General features: G+C 42.6%; 1 protein-coding gene across 10 annotated transcripts in view; it reads right to left on the bottom strand.

Moving 5' to 3' along the window:
* ZDBF2 (zinc finger DBF-type containing 2) overlaps positions 1-4,516 on the bottom strand; it is a 39,931-nt gene extending 35,415 nt beyond the window's left edge. For 3 of the 10 annotated variants that reach the window (XM_063695131.1, XM_055380407.2, XM_063695132.1), the window contains exon 1: positions 4,073-4,371. The gene's annotated coding sequence lies outside the window, so the exon portion shown is untranslated. The other 7 variants (XM_019022809.4, XM_055380406.2, XM_055380405.2 and 4 more) reach the window with 6 other exon arrangements.
* Between the last annotated feature and the right edge of the window lie 7,500 nt (positions 4,517-12,016).

Here is a 12,016-nt window from a genome sequence, read left to right as displayed (position 1 = left end):
ACATAGGCTCAAGAGAGCCAGTGACACCACGGTATAATCAAAGAATAACTATTAAGCACCCACTCAGCACAGAATTCCATGCTAGAAACTTTAAGGGATAGAGACAAATATGAGACAAGTTTTCTTACCCTCAAAAAATTTAAAATGAAATTGGGAAATCAAAGCCAAAGAATGAGGTGCTGCCTAAGAAATGCCTCAGCAAAAATAATAAATGCTAATGAGTTCAACGCAAAGTTCAGTTTTAGCTAGAGTAGCGAGGAATGCCACTGTGGATACGGTTTTTAAACCAAATACTGGAAAATGGGTAGGATTTACTCACTCAAAGGTTGGGAAATGATACAAGCAAAGGTACGAAAGCAAGAAAATACAAAGTACATTCGGAGATAGTAAATTAATAAATTCAGCTGAATCTAAGGTTTCATTTGAGAATTTAAGGGGCAATAAACCAGGGCAAGTAGATTGGATTTTGACATGGTAGTATTCAAAAGCATACTAAAGAATTTAGACCGTATCTTTAGGCACTGTGGAAGTTTTTTTGGAAAGAGGTATTCTTGAGAGTGCTTTAAGAAAATTCTGGAAAAATGATTCTCTCCTACTCAAAGGAGCTTTTCAAAGGGTAAGGGATATAACTATTAACTACTCAGCACCATTTCCTAAAATACTGGAGAATTACTTAATTCCCGAAATCTCCAAGTTAAGAGTCAGTATCCCTTAAAGGATAGTCATGTATGCTTACAAAGTAAGAAAATACACATTTAATTTTTCTTTAAAAAATGACTTTTATTAATTTTTATTACAAAAGTAAAGCATTTATAATAGTACAATTATAAAAATAAAGAGCATAAAAATCAGCCATAATCTACCCACCATTAACATGTATCGTATTCATCTTTGTTCTAAACATATTTTTACAAAAATGGGAAGGTACAGTACACTCTATTCTATAGCCACCCTCTCTCACTGAACCACATATAATGAGCACCTTTATATGCCATTATAAAATGCTATCATAAAATAGAAGAAAATAGAGTAAAATAAAATAGACTGTTTAATGATTGCATAGTATTTCATTTTGTCAGTGTAGATAAAAGCCCTGTCAAGACAAGAACCAGTAGTTGGTGGGTTAACTTCTTAAAGTCAATCAGTAAGATAATTTTTTAAATGCACACATAACCTTAATATTTAACTTAAAACTTCTAAATGTATATATGTTTAAGATCAAATTGGGCTTTTTTGTTTCATTGGTATTTTTAGTATTGGGACTGTTGCTTTTTTCTTTTTTTTTTTTTTGGACAGATTAGCTAGAGTTTCGAGACATGTCTTTTCATAAACAACATCGTAATTCACCCGAGTTTCCATTTTTGTTCCTCTAAAGCAGAACAAAAATCTGAAGGCAGTTTCAAATCTGAGAGCAGAATTATCATCAATGTTAAACATTTTCCCCAATGTCATACCCAGTTAAGTACTTTGCAAATATACTTTGCTTTTTATGAATCCAAAGCATTCTATTTTTCACAAAAATAATAATGCTATTTTTAAAAAATGACTAGGTTCACCTTCTTATTTCATTCATTTATGTAACATTTAAAATTGCATAAACCTATCCCCGGCAGTGAACAGAGATTTCTGAGCTACCCAGATGACTTAGGCAGAAATGTCTTAAAATAAAAATAAAACAGCATTTTGTTTTTGTTTTTTTTTTTTAAAGAAATATTTCTTGCACACCTGAGATCTGCACCAGCTGCAGAGGTAAACATGGATAAAAATATTTCTGAAATGAGTCTGGAGTTGTCGTGTGTGTATTTCTCAAACTGAGTGTGGCATGGCAGTGTGGTAAGAACTAACAAAACCCACAATCCTCATAAAACATATTTTTCAACTGCCTGACAAAAGAGACATCAACTTAATTTGAAAAATAATAATAATAAGGAAAGACAATAGAAAAGCATTTGGTTTTCTGAATAAGACAATCTAAATTTTCCGTCCAGCAGTAGGGAAACAATTGAGGAGCAATGACAAAACAATGGCCGAATGCATAAAAAGACCACACTAATTCAGTGTCAGTTCCTCCACACAACACTACTAATTTTCAGTTTTCCCCTTTTTTGGATTATCCACGCTATGCTGGCTTTCCTCTGGTGACAAGCATTATCCTAGACACCTCTATTCAGTCTTCATAAAATAATAATAGCTAATACTTAGTACTTAATCTGAGCCAGGCGCTCTGTCAACAGCTTCCTGTGCATTATCTCATCTAAATAACAAACAGCTTTATAAGGTAGCTGCCATGATTAATTCCCATTTAACAAATCAGGGAACTGAGGTTGAGAGAAAAGAGGTATCTTGTTGCAGGTCTCACACCAATAACCAGCGTAACTGAGATGTGATCACTGGTCAATTTCAGCAGTTTATGCTTTAACCTCTTAACGACTTAGACACTTCCTCTCTGTATTTTTAGGAATACTACTTGTTTTAATATTAGGTGAAAACAAATAATTAGGACTCTTATTTGCTGCAATCAACATCACCACTATTCCAAAGAAAAAATAAAACTAATGTCTAGTTTAATTGCATCTTGCTCATTTGAGTGCTGACAGTACCTTGGATTAGCGACTCTCAAGATTATTTAACATGACACACAGGAACCAATACATTTTTAATTACAACCGAGCACACAAGCACAGGCACACACGCACACTTAAAAGATTTTTCACAAAACAATACTCTCATTACATGTAATGCAGTCTGATATTTTCTATGCGATCTTACTTTTTTTAATGCTAGTCACGACCCACTAAATTTCACAATGCACACGCGCACAGTTAAAATATTTTTCACAAAACAATACTCTCATTACATGTAATGCATTCTGATTTTTTTATGCGATCTTATTTTTTTTTAAATGCTAGTCATGACTCACTAAATTAATTTCACCATTCACGAACCGGCTGAAAAAACTCAGTTTGAAAAAACACTGCCTCCAATTATTATGCAGAGTAAACAATATTTTATAGAAACCAGTTCTTACCCTGAATTCAGCTTATTTCTATCCAAATCACTGGCCACTGCAGTGATACTTTATCAACTCTCTAACGAGTTGCTTTCTTGCCTTCTATGCTTTGGGTTCAAACGATAGAGAAAAGGTCTTCCACGTATTAAGTGAAAAAAGCAAATAAACACCCCTTATGTAACACACGTATATATGTTTGTGTATTAATTAAAAAGGAAGGAAAGATACCCCCCAAATTGTTAGCAGATTCTCTCGAGGATGAGATCGCTACAGGCTGCCTCCGTCGTCCCTCCCCCTCCCCACACGTAGCATATTGCTGTAAAAAAGAAAAACAAAAACAAGCTATTTCCTTTAGGTGGGGGTGGGGTTTTGGTCCCTTGAGAACCAGTATCTTGTTATGCATTTTTTTCACGAGCTACCAAGAATCATCGCGTGAGATAATCGCAGGAGCTGGTAAGGCCGTTCTTGGAGCAAGTAAAAACGATGGCGTAACACGACCACATTTACACAACTGTTGCACAGCGGTAGTAAAAGAATCATTAACACAAAAATCAAACGTTTTCAAATAAACTATAATCGCCCGAGGCTGTGAAAGGCCTAGGTCTGGGGCCAGCTGGACCCAACGCAGGGCACTGGGGGAAGGGGGTGTGTGGACAGGTGGCTCGGGATCTCGGCCCCACAGGTGCCCAGGGGCAAGACTCCGCGGGTTCCCGGCCCTCAATCCGACCCCGCAGACCGCCCCCTCCCCAAGCCCGGACCGGAGGCCTCGTCCGCCGGCCCCTCTGACCCAGGGCCCCGGACAGAAGCGCAATGCAGCCTGCGCCCCACCTCCTTCCCTCGCCCCGCCACCTCGATCCCGGCCCGGAGCCGCCGACACCTCTCACGCAGCAGGGGCAGAAAGGGACGCGGGGTGGGGGGAAGCCGAGGACCTGCGAGGCGGCCGCGGGAGCCCAGCGAGCGGTCCTGGCGTCCCTCGGGAAGAAGGCGCCCCGGGCGCCCGGCGAGCAGGCCCCGCCCGCGGGCGTCTCCCCGGCCGCGCCCCGCCCCCGCCGCGGCACTCACCTCCGCGGAGGCTGCCCGGATTCCTTCCGGGCCGCGGTGGAGACCGAGGACCGAGCCGGGCGCTCTCCCTTCTTATTCCGGTTCCGTGGCGGCGCCCGAATCCCAGACCGTCCGAGCGCCGCGGCCCCGCTGCCCGCGGAGCCAGAAATAGGCGACTTCGGCCCCTGCGGTCCGGAGGGGAGAAGCGGCGCGGGAGCGCGTCTCTCAGGACGCGGGCCCCGAGTCGCGACTCCACTCACGCAGGCATCCAAGGCAACGTGGCGTTGCAACCCTGATGGAGGTTTGACGTCAGGGAAGGTGCGAAAACCAGACCCCTTCTGACGCAGGAGCGGCGGGACCGCCCCCTGCCCGCCCACCCACTCACTCACTCTCCCACCCGGGCGGAGGAGCCCCTTCCTCCCCTCCAGAAGCTCTTAAAGCGGACACTTCCTCCCTGGTCAGGGCCCCACTCCGGAGCTTGGGAAATCTATCGCGTTCCAACGAAAATGACTAGACTCATAAGCACAGTTGGGACGCGAAGTAGAGACCAAGGTTTTAGCGTTTGAGGGTCCAAATAAAAACTGCTTGCCAATTCAAAGCAACGTATGAATGTAGAAAAGAAAACGGGGCTAAGAGAGCTAGTCGTTTCCGTTTCCATGCCTATTTCATAGTGAGGTGCATCTCACAAAAGCTGCTGTTCAATGAGCGCTTGCTCTGTGCTAGGCACCGTTTAAGGTTTCTATACATTATTGCATTTCATTTCAGAGTAACTCTGAATGAATCCTATTATTGTCCCCCTTTGACAAATTGAGAAAACTAAGGCTTAAGGAAGTTAGGTATTCAAAGATCTATCCTGCACATTAAAGGGTTACAAATATTAACAAACAACATTAGGTCATGCAATTATATTCACTGCGCTACCCATTACGAATATAGTTGTGAGCAAAAACAGTTTAAGTGTAACGGAGATCACAAACCTAAATGAATCACACTACTGAATATGAAATTATAATCTGCGATAAGAAGGTTCTGAAACACCTAAACCAATTTTACTAAAATGGAGAGAGGCCCTGTTGCAAAGCTTATGTCTAATGTAAAAATAATCTTAAAATGAGCTACTTTGCTCTTTGGCTGTAGCTGTAATTGTCGTTACCCTTTTTAGTAAGCTTGTGATTTTGGCCCTTTAAAGAACAACAACAACAACAAAAAACTTGCCCATTGCTTTTGCATCCATTGTTTTTATTCTTTCTGTATTTCTCAGCTCCTTCTTCCCCCACTACATCTTTCTCTCACTTTAAACTTGGGCTCCTGCAACTGTTCGATTTATAACCTCCCTTAGATTTAACATACCAAAAAGTACGGATTTCTTTTAAGGCAAGTTTTTTCCACATCCCAACTTTGGAATTATAGAAAATCCACTATACATTGATCGAAGCACCATGACATTATGTATTTCACAGATGCTAAGCCATGTTTTTCCCCACATTTTAACATCTGTGAAATCAAGATGCATCTGATAAACTCTCGTTGACCGGGTGGCAGTACAGACCTGGTTGTCATTACCTCCACGTATTATAACGTGGATGTTGCTGTGCAGGTTGTCCTCATTTCAACTGAGATAAGTGCATTGTTTAATAAAACCCATAACCCTAGGAGGAAGGGAATTAACAGACAAAAGTCACTCAAACTTGGAAAGAGATTTTCCTAGGGAAAGAGGGAAGATTTGCCTGGGGAAGATTTGCCTGGAGAAGATTTTCCTAGGACCAAAAAGAGATTTCCCCAGCATTTAGAAAAGAAGGAGATGGGACTGGCTAAGAACTAGTAGTCTTCTGGGAGCCCTGAGTTACTTACCAAGTACATTCATTCTTGATGGATTTTGGGAACCCATATATGAACAGCTAAATACTAAGCCTACTTGTACCCCCCAAAAATGAAATAACTTCGATATTATTCTTGATAGCCTGATTAGTCAGTTACAACCCCTATAGATTTTATTCAATAACACCATTGAAGGAGGAAAACAAGTCCTGAATGTTTTGCGTGAAAACACAAAATTGACATATTCAGGTGAGATCAAGAAGGTGCCAGCATCAAAACTTGCAGAATAAGATCAGCTGCTTGGAAGAAAATCCTGCATACAATAGTGCAGCATTCTTCCTTCCTTTCTCTCCCTCTCTGTTTTTTGTTTTTGTTTTTTTGAGACAGGGTCTCCTTCTGTCACCCAGGCTGGAGTTCAGTGGCGCAAACACGGCTCACTGCAGCCTCGACCTCCCAAGCTCAAGCGATCTTCTTGCCTTAGTCTCCAAAGTGGCTGGGACCACAGGCGTGTGCCACCATGCCTGGCTAATTTTTTTATTTTTTGTAGAGATGGGGGTTCTCACTTTTTTCCCCAGGCTGGTCTCGAACTCCTGGCTTCAAGGGATCCTCCCACATTCACCTCCCAAAGTGCTGAGATTACAAATATGAGCTGTAACTGTGCCCAGCTGGAGCATTCTTAAAGTTAGATGCATCACCAACACTTTTGGTGGAAAGCTACAGCCATGGACAACTGATTCAAAAAGTGATTCATAAAAGTTGAGCTCTGGGCTTGGCGCGGTGGCTCACGCCTGTAATCCCAGCACTTTGGGAGCGCGAGGTGGGCGGATCACCTGAGGTCAGGAGTTTGAGACCAGCCTGGCCAACATGGCGAAACTCCATCTCTACTAAAAAAAAAAACACAAAAATTAGCCAGGCATGGTGGTACATGCCTGTAATCCCAGCTACTGGGGAGGCTGAGGCAGGAGAATCACTTGAACTTGGGAGGCGGAGGTTGCAGTGAGCTGAGACCGCGCCACTGCACTCCAGCCTGGGTAACAGAGTGAGACTTCGTCTCAAAATAAATAAATAAAATAAATAAATTTAAAAAATAAATAAAATGAAAGTTGAGTTCCGAATATGAAGTTTCTGAAATACCTAAACCAATTTTACTTATATTTCCCTTTTTATGCATTCACAAGATCAATGCATAATAAATGTGTCAAAGTCTGAGTGCTCTTTTACTGAGTATGAAATAAAAATAGGCCAGGTATGGTGGCTCGCACCTGTAGTCCCAGCAATTTGGGAGGCTAAGGCGGGAGGATCGCTTGATCCCAGGAGTTCAAGACCAACTTGGGAAACAGCGAGACTTCATCTCTACAAAAACTACAAAAAAATCAGCCAGGCATGGTGATGCATGCCTGTAGTCCCAGCTACTCAGGAGGCTGAAGCGGGAGAATCACCTGAGCCCGGGATGTAGAGGCTGCAGCGAGCCGTGATTGCACCACTGCATTCCAGCCTGGACAACACTGTAAAACCCTGTCTCAAAGAGAAAAAAGAAAAAAAAGAAAAAAGAAAAACACTAAATTACAAGAAATTGTTGTTATAGTTTAGTTGGCAAAATTTGTCTTCCAACATGTTACTATCATAAAACATCAAAGGGAGTGCCATTCTGCATCAGATGAGCAGTCCGCACAAACCAGATTTCCGTCTACTGGCAATGGGCCCGTTTTGTGGGAGAGCTTAGTTATCTATAATGTTAAGCTCCAAAAGTTGTAATTTCCCCCTCAATTCTTTATTAACCCATTACAGATCTAAACACATTACACATCTAAACATATTTAAAGGGCCTTAGAGATCAGGATTGGGTTTGTATGTACTTCATTTCCTCCCCCAACATATTTGGTCCAGGGAGAAAAAAGTGCTGAGTATGTGTTATTTCACACGCTTCCTTCTTTTAAGGAACACCAAAACCTGCTCTTTTGTGTCTAGAAAGCACTCCAATAATGCCTACATTTTGTAAGCCATTTAAGCTAATATTAGGCTAATGTCTTAAGGAAAGGCTATTGAGAAAAAACAAGATCTCATAGCTGGGTCATAAAAGAATTTAGATTTCACCAATTTAGAGTGTGGACTATGTCTTTTCCCAAATTCTATTACTGTGTGCTTCATTCTACCTATTTACAGTCAGGTGAGGTCATTATAAAGCTTTTACCCCGAAGCCTGGCATGTTAGGTCTTTAAAAAGTAAAATGTTTTCTTTAAGCATAAAGGGATTCATGCACATGCCCCATCCAAATCATTATTTTAAAATAATTGTGGGCCGGGCACGGTGGCTCACACCTGTAATCCCAGCACGTTGGGAGGCCGAGGTGGGCGGATCATTTGAGCTCAGGAGTTCACGACAAGCTTGACCAACATGGTGAAACCCCATCTCTTCTAAAAATAAAAATTTGACTGGGCATGGCGGCTTGCAGCTGTAGTCTCAGCTACTCAGGAGGCTGAGGCAGGAGAATCGTTTGAACCCGGGAGGTGGAGGTTGCAGGCAGCCAAGATCACGCCACTGCACTCCAACCTGGAAGACAGAGTGAAGACTCCATCCCAAAAAATAAATAAATAATAAAATCAAATTAAATTAATGTGAATGGTCAGAAAATATCTTCATTTTGTCATGTTGATTCCTCCATGGAAAACAGACAAAAGTTTCATTTGCAAGGTAGAGGGAAAGATGGTAGTGTTAAATGTCCTCATCTTCCTGGTTGTTGGAACAAAAATGTTGATGAAGAAAATGGGCCGGGCGCGGTGGCTTACGCCTGTAATCCCAGAACTTTGAGAGACCAAGGCGGGTGGATCACGAGGTCAAGAGATCGAGACCATCCTGGATAACACGGTGAAACCCCGTCTCTACTAAAAATACAAAAATTAGCTGGGTGTGGTGGCGTGCGCCTGTAGTCCCAGCTACTCGGGAGGCTGAGGCAGAAGAATCGCTTGAACCTGGGAGGCAGAGGTTGCAGTGAGCCGAGATGGTGCTCCTGCACTCCAGCCTGAAGACAGAGTGAGAATCCGTCTCAAGAAAAAAAAAGGCAGGCTGGGTGCAGAGGCTCATGACTACAGTCCCAGTTACTCAGGAGGCTGAGGTGGGAGGATTGCTTGAGCCCAGGAGGTCAAGGCTACAGTGATCTGAGATTGCATCACTGCACTCCAACCTGGGCAACAGAGTGAGACTGTCAAAAAAAAAAAAGAAAGAAAGAAAGAAAAAAGAGAGAGAGAAAGGAAAGGAGGAAGGGAAGCGGAGGGGAGGGGAGGGCGCAGTAGCTCATGCCTGTAATCCTAGCACTTTGGGAGGCTGAGGCAGGCGGATCATTTGAGGTCAGGAGTTTGGGACTAGCCTGACCAACATGGTGAAACCCCGTCTCTACTAAAAAATACAAAAAAATTAGCCGGGCTTGGTGGCACGCACCTGTAATCCCAGCTACTCGGGAGGCTGAGGCAGGAGAATCGCTTGAACCCAGGAGGTGGAGGCGGAGGCTGCAGTGAGCCAAGATCGCGCCACTGCACTCCAGCCTGAGCGACAGAGCAAGACTCCGTCAAAAAAAAAAAAAAAGAAGAAAGAAAGAAAGAAGAAAAAAGAAACAATGCATGTTAAAGTATATGGCTTTAAGTTGCAGAAGTATACAGTAGACGGTTGCGGAATGGCAGTATAACTAAGTGTGGGGAGAAGAGTACAAGGGGAAATCGTGCAAATGAGTTATTAATAACTCCTCATCTGTCATGTAGGAATTTAATATATAATATAATGTCTACAGTCAGCAAATCACTAAATAGCAATATAAGCCTTTTTTAATATAAACATACAGATGATCCACCTAGGACAAAATAATTTTTTTTAAATAGAGACCGAGTCCCACTCTGTCACCAGGCTGGAATGCAGTGGCATGTAATTCACTGCAGCCTACAACCTGGGCTCAAGCGATCATCCTGCCTCAGACTCCCAAGTAGTTGGGACTACAGGTGCACACCACCGCATCAGGCCGATTTTTTTTTCCTTTAGAGATGGGGTCTTGCTATGTGGCTAAGGCTGGTCTCAAACTCGTGGCCTCAAAGGATCCTCCCACCTCGGCCTTCCAAAGCACTGGGATTACAGGTATGAGCCACACCACACCCAGTTCAAAGTAAAATTTTAAAAATAGTTGCTTCTGCTTATCAGGAGTAAATGTGGGCAAAGGAGTTGCAGGGGTAAAAAACTACAAGTATAAAATCATGATAACATTTTCCCCCACATGAATTTAAAATTATGCATAGTGTGATTTTTAACTTCTCAGTTGTAGTCTTTACATTGTATTCTTCCTTCATTCTAGTCTTTTCCACTTTACCTTGTATGGAAACATTTGTAATACACCTCCTTCATGCAGGCATAGCTGGGGTGTTTGTTTCCAATAATTCTCTACCAATTCTTGCCATATTCTACTCCTTTCTCTTTTTTCTTTCTCTATTGCTCCTCTTTCTTTTTTACTCACACGTTTTTTCCTCCTCCTTTCTCTTTTCCTGCTAGTAGAAACACAATCGGTAGCCCTCAAAGAGTGCTTTTAACATCTGGTGATAATTGGGGCTGAAAATGCTACGAACGTCATACTTGTTTCTTTCTTAAATTCAAAAATCATCCAAAGCTTATGTCCTCTAGAGATTTAACTTTAAAGAAAGAATTACTATTGCCTTTTAGACAATGAGGTCATCAATATGAAAACAATATTACTGGCCGAGCGCAGTGTCTCACACCTGTAATCCCAGTACTTTGGGAGGCTGAGGCGGGCGAATCACCTGAGGTCGGGAGTTCAAGACCAGCCTGACCAACATGCAGAAACCCCATCTCTACTAAAAATACAAAATTAGCCGGGCGTGGTGGTGCATGCCTGTAATCCCAGCTACTCGAGAGGCTGAGGCAGGAGAATCGCTTGAACCTGGGAGGCAGAGGTTGCTGTGAGCCGAGATCGCGCCACTGCACTCCACCCTTGGCAACAAGAGCAAAACACCGTCTCAAAAAAAAAAAAAAAGAAGAAGAAGAAAAAGAAAACTATATTATTGAGCTGTTCTATTTAAACTCAGACATTTTCAGCAGTTAACTTGCAACAATAAAGCATTTTATATTCAAATAGAATAACTCTATAAGGAAGAATTTAGAGGCTGTGAATTCCACAGATACTATTTTTTAAAATTAATTGGTAGTGTTCAAATATTAGGATATGGTAAGGACTCCAGAAAATGTTGTAATGCTAGAGCACTACAAGTCAAATTGGATTAACTGTATGTTCTTATTTTCTGTGTTATTGATGCAATTAGGGCCTTTCGGACCTGGGAAACCACCTCTCTCAGGTTTAACTCATTCCCAGAGATAACAAACAGCTTGCCTGCCAGCACCCCTTTGCTATGCAAACCAACCAATCACCTGTCCACCACACCTAGCCACCTCCTATTATCAGAACTCTACAGCCTGGGACACTATCCCCTGTCTTATTTACTATAGCGCCAGGTACTAGATCACCAGGGACCCACCCTATAACTCAGAATTCGCTGAAACCATGCAAACTATCTAATCCTAAATTTGCACCACTTGCTTACTTTGTTTTGCCCATTCTTTCCTGAAAATATCATAATAAAGGCTCTGCCAGCAGTCCCCCTCTCTCTACACTTCCTCACCCCAATTTGTCACTTTCCTGTGTGGCCCTGTGTAGTATGCCTGCCTCCCATGTCTTGGGAATTGTGGGTATAATAAAAAATGTGCCGGGGATGGTAGCTCATGCCTGTAATCCCACCACCTTGGGAGGCCGAGGCGGGCAGATCAGGAGGTCAGGAGTTTGAGACCAGCCTGGCCAACATGGCAAAACCCCGTCTCTACTAAAACTAAAAAATTAGCCGGGAGTGCGGCGCGCGCCTGTAATCCCAGCTACTCGGGAGGCTGAGGCAGGGAGAATTGCTTGAATCCGGGAGGCAGAAGTTGCTAGGAGCTTAGATTGCACCACTGCACTCCAGCTTGGGCAACAGAGCGAGACTCCATCTCAAAAAAAAAAAAAAAAAAGAAAAGAAAAGAAAAAGAAAAAACAGTATTCCTTTCTGGTGATCATTTGCGTGTCTGGTGTGTGTACCTTACTATACCTGCTCAAAAACAAGGCCAGGG

Source organism: Gorilla gorilla, chromosome 11 (assembly GCF_029281585.2).
Source record: "Gorilla gorilla gorilla isolate KB3781 chromosome 11, NHGRI_mGorGor1-v2.1_pri, whole genome shotgun sequence".
Lineage (NCBI taxonomy): Eukaryota > Metazoa > Chordata > Mammalia > Primates > Hominidae > Gorilla > Gorilla gorilla.
The sequence above is the reverse complement of the archived record's forward strand: the minus strand, read 5'-3'. Positions and strand labels throughout refer to the sequence as shown.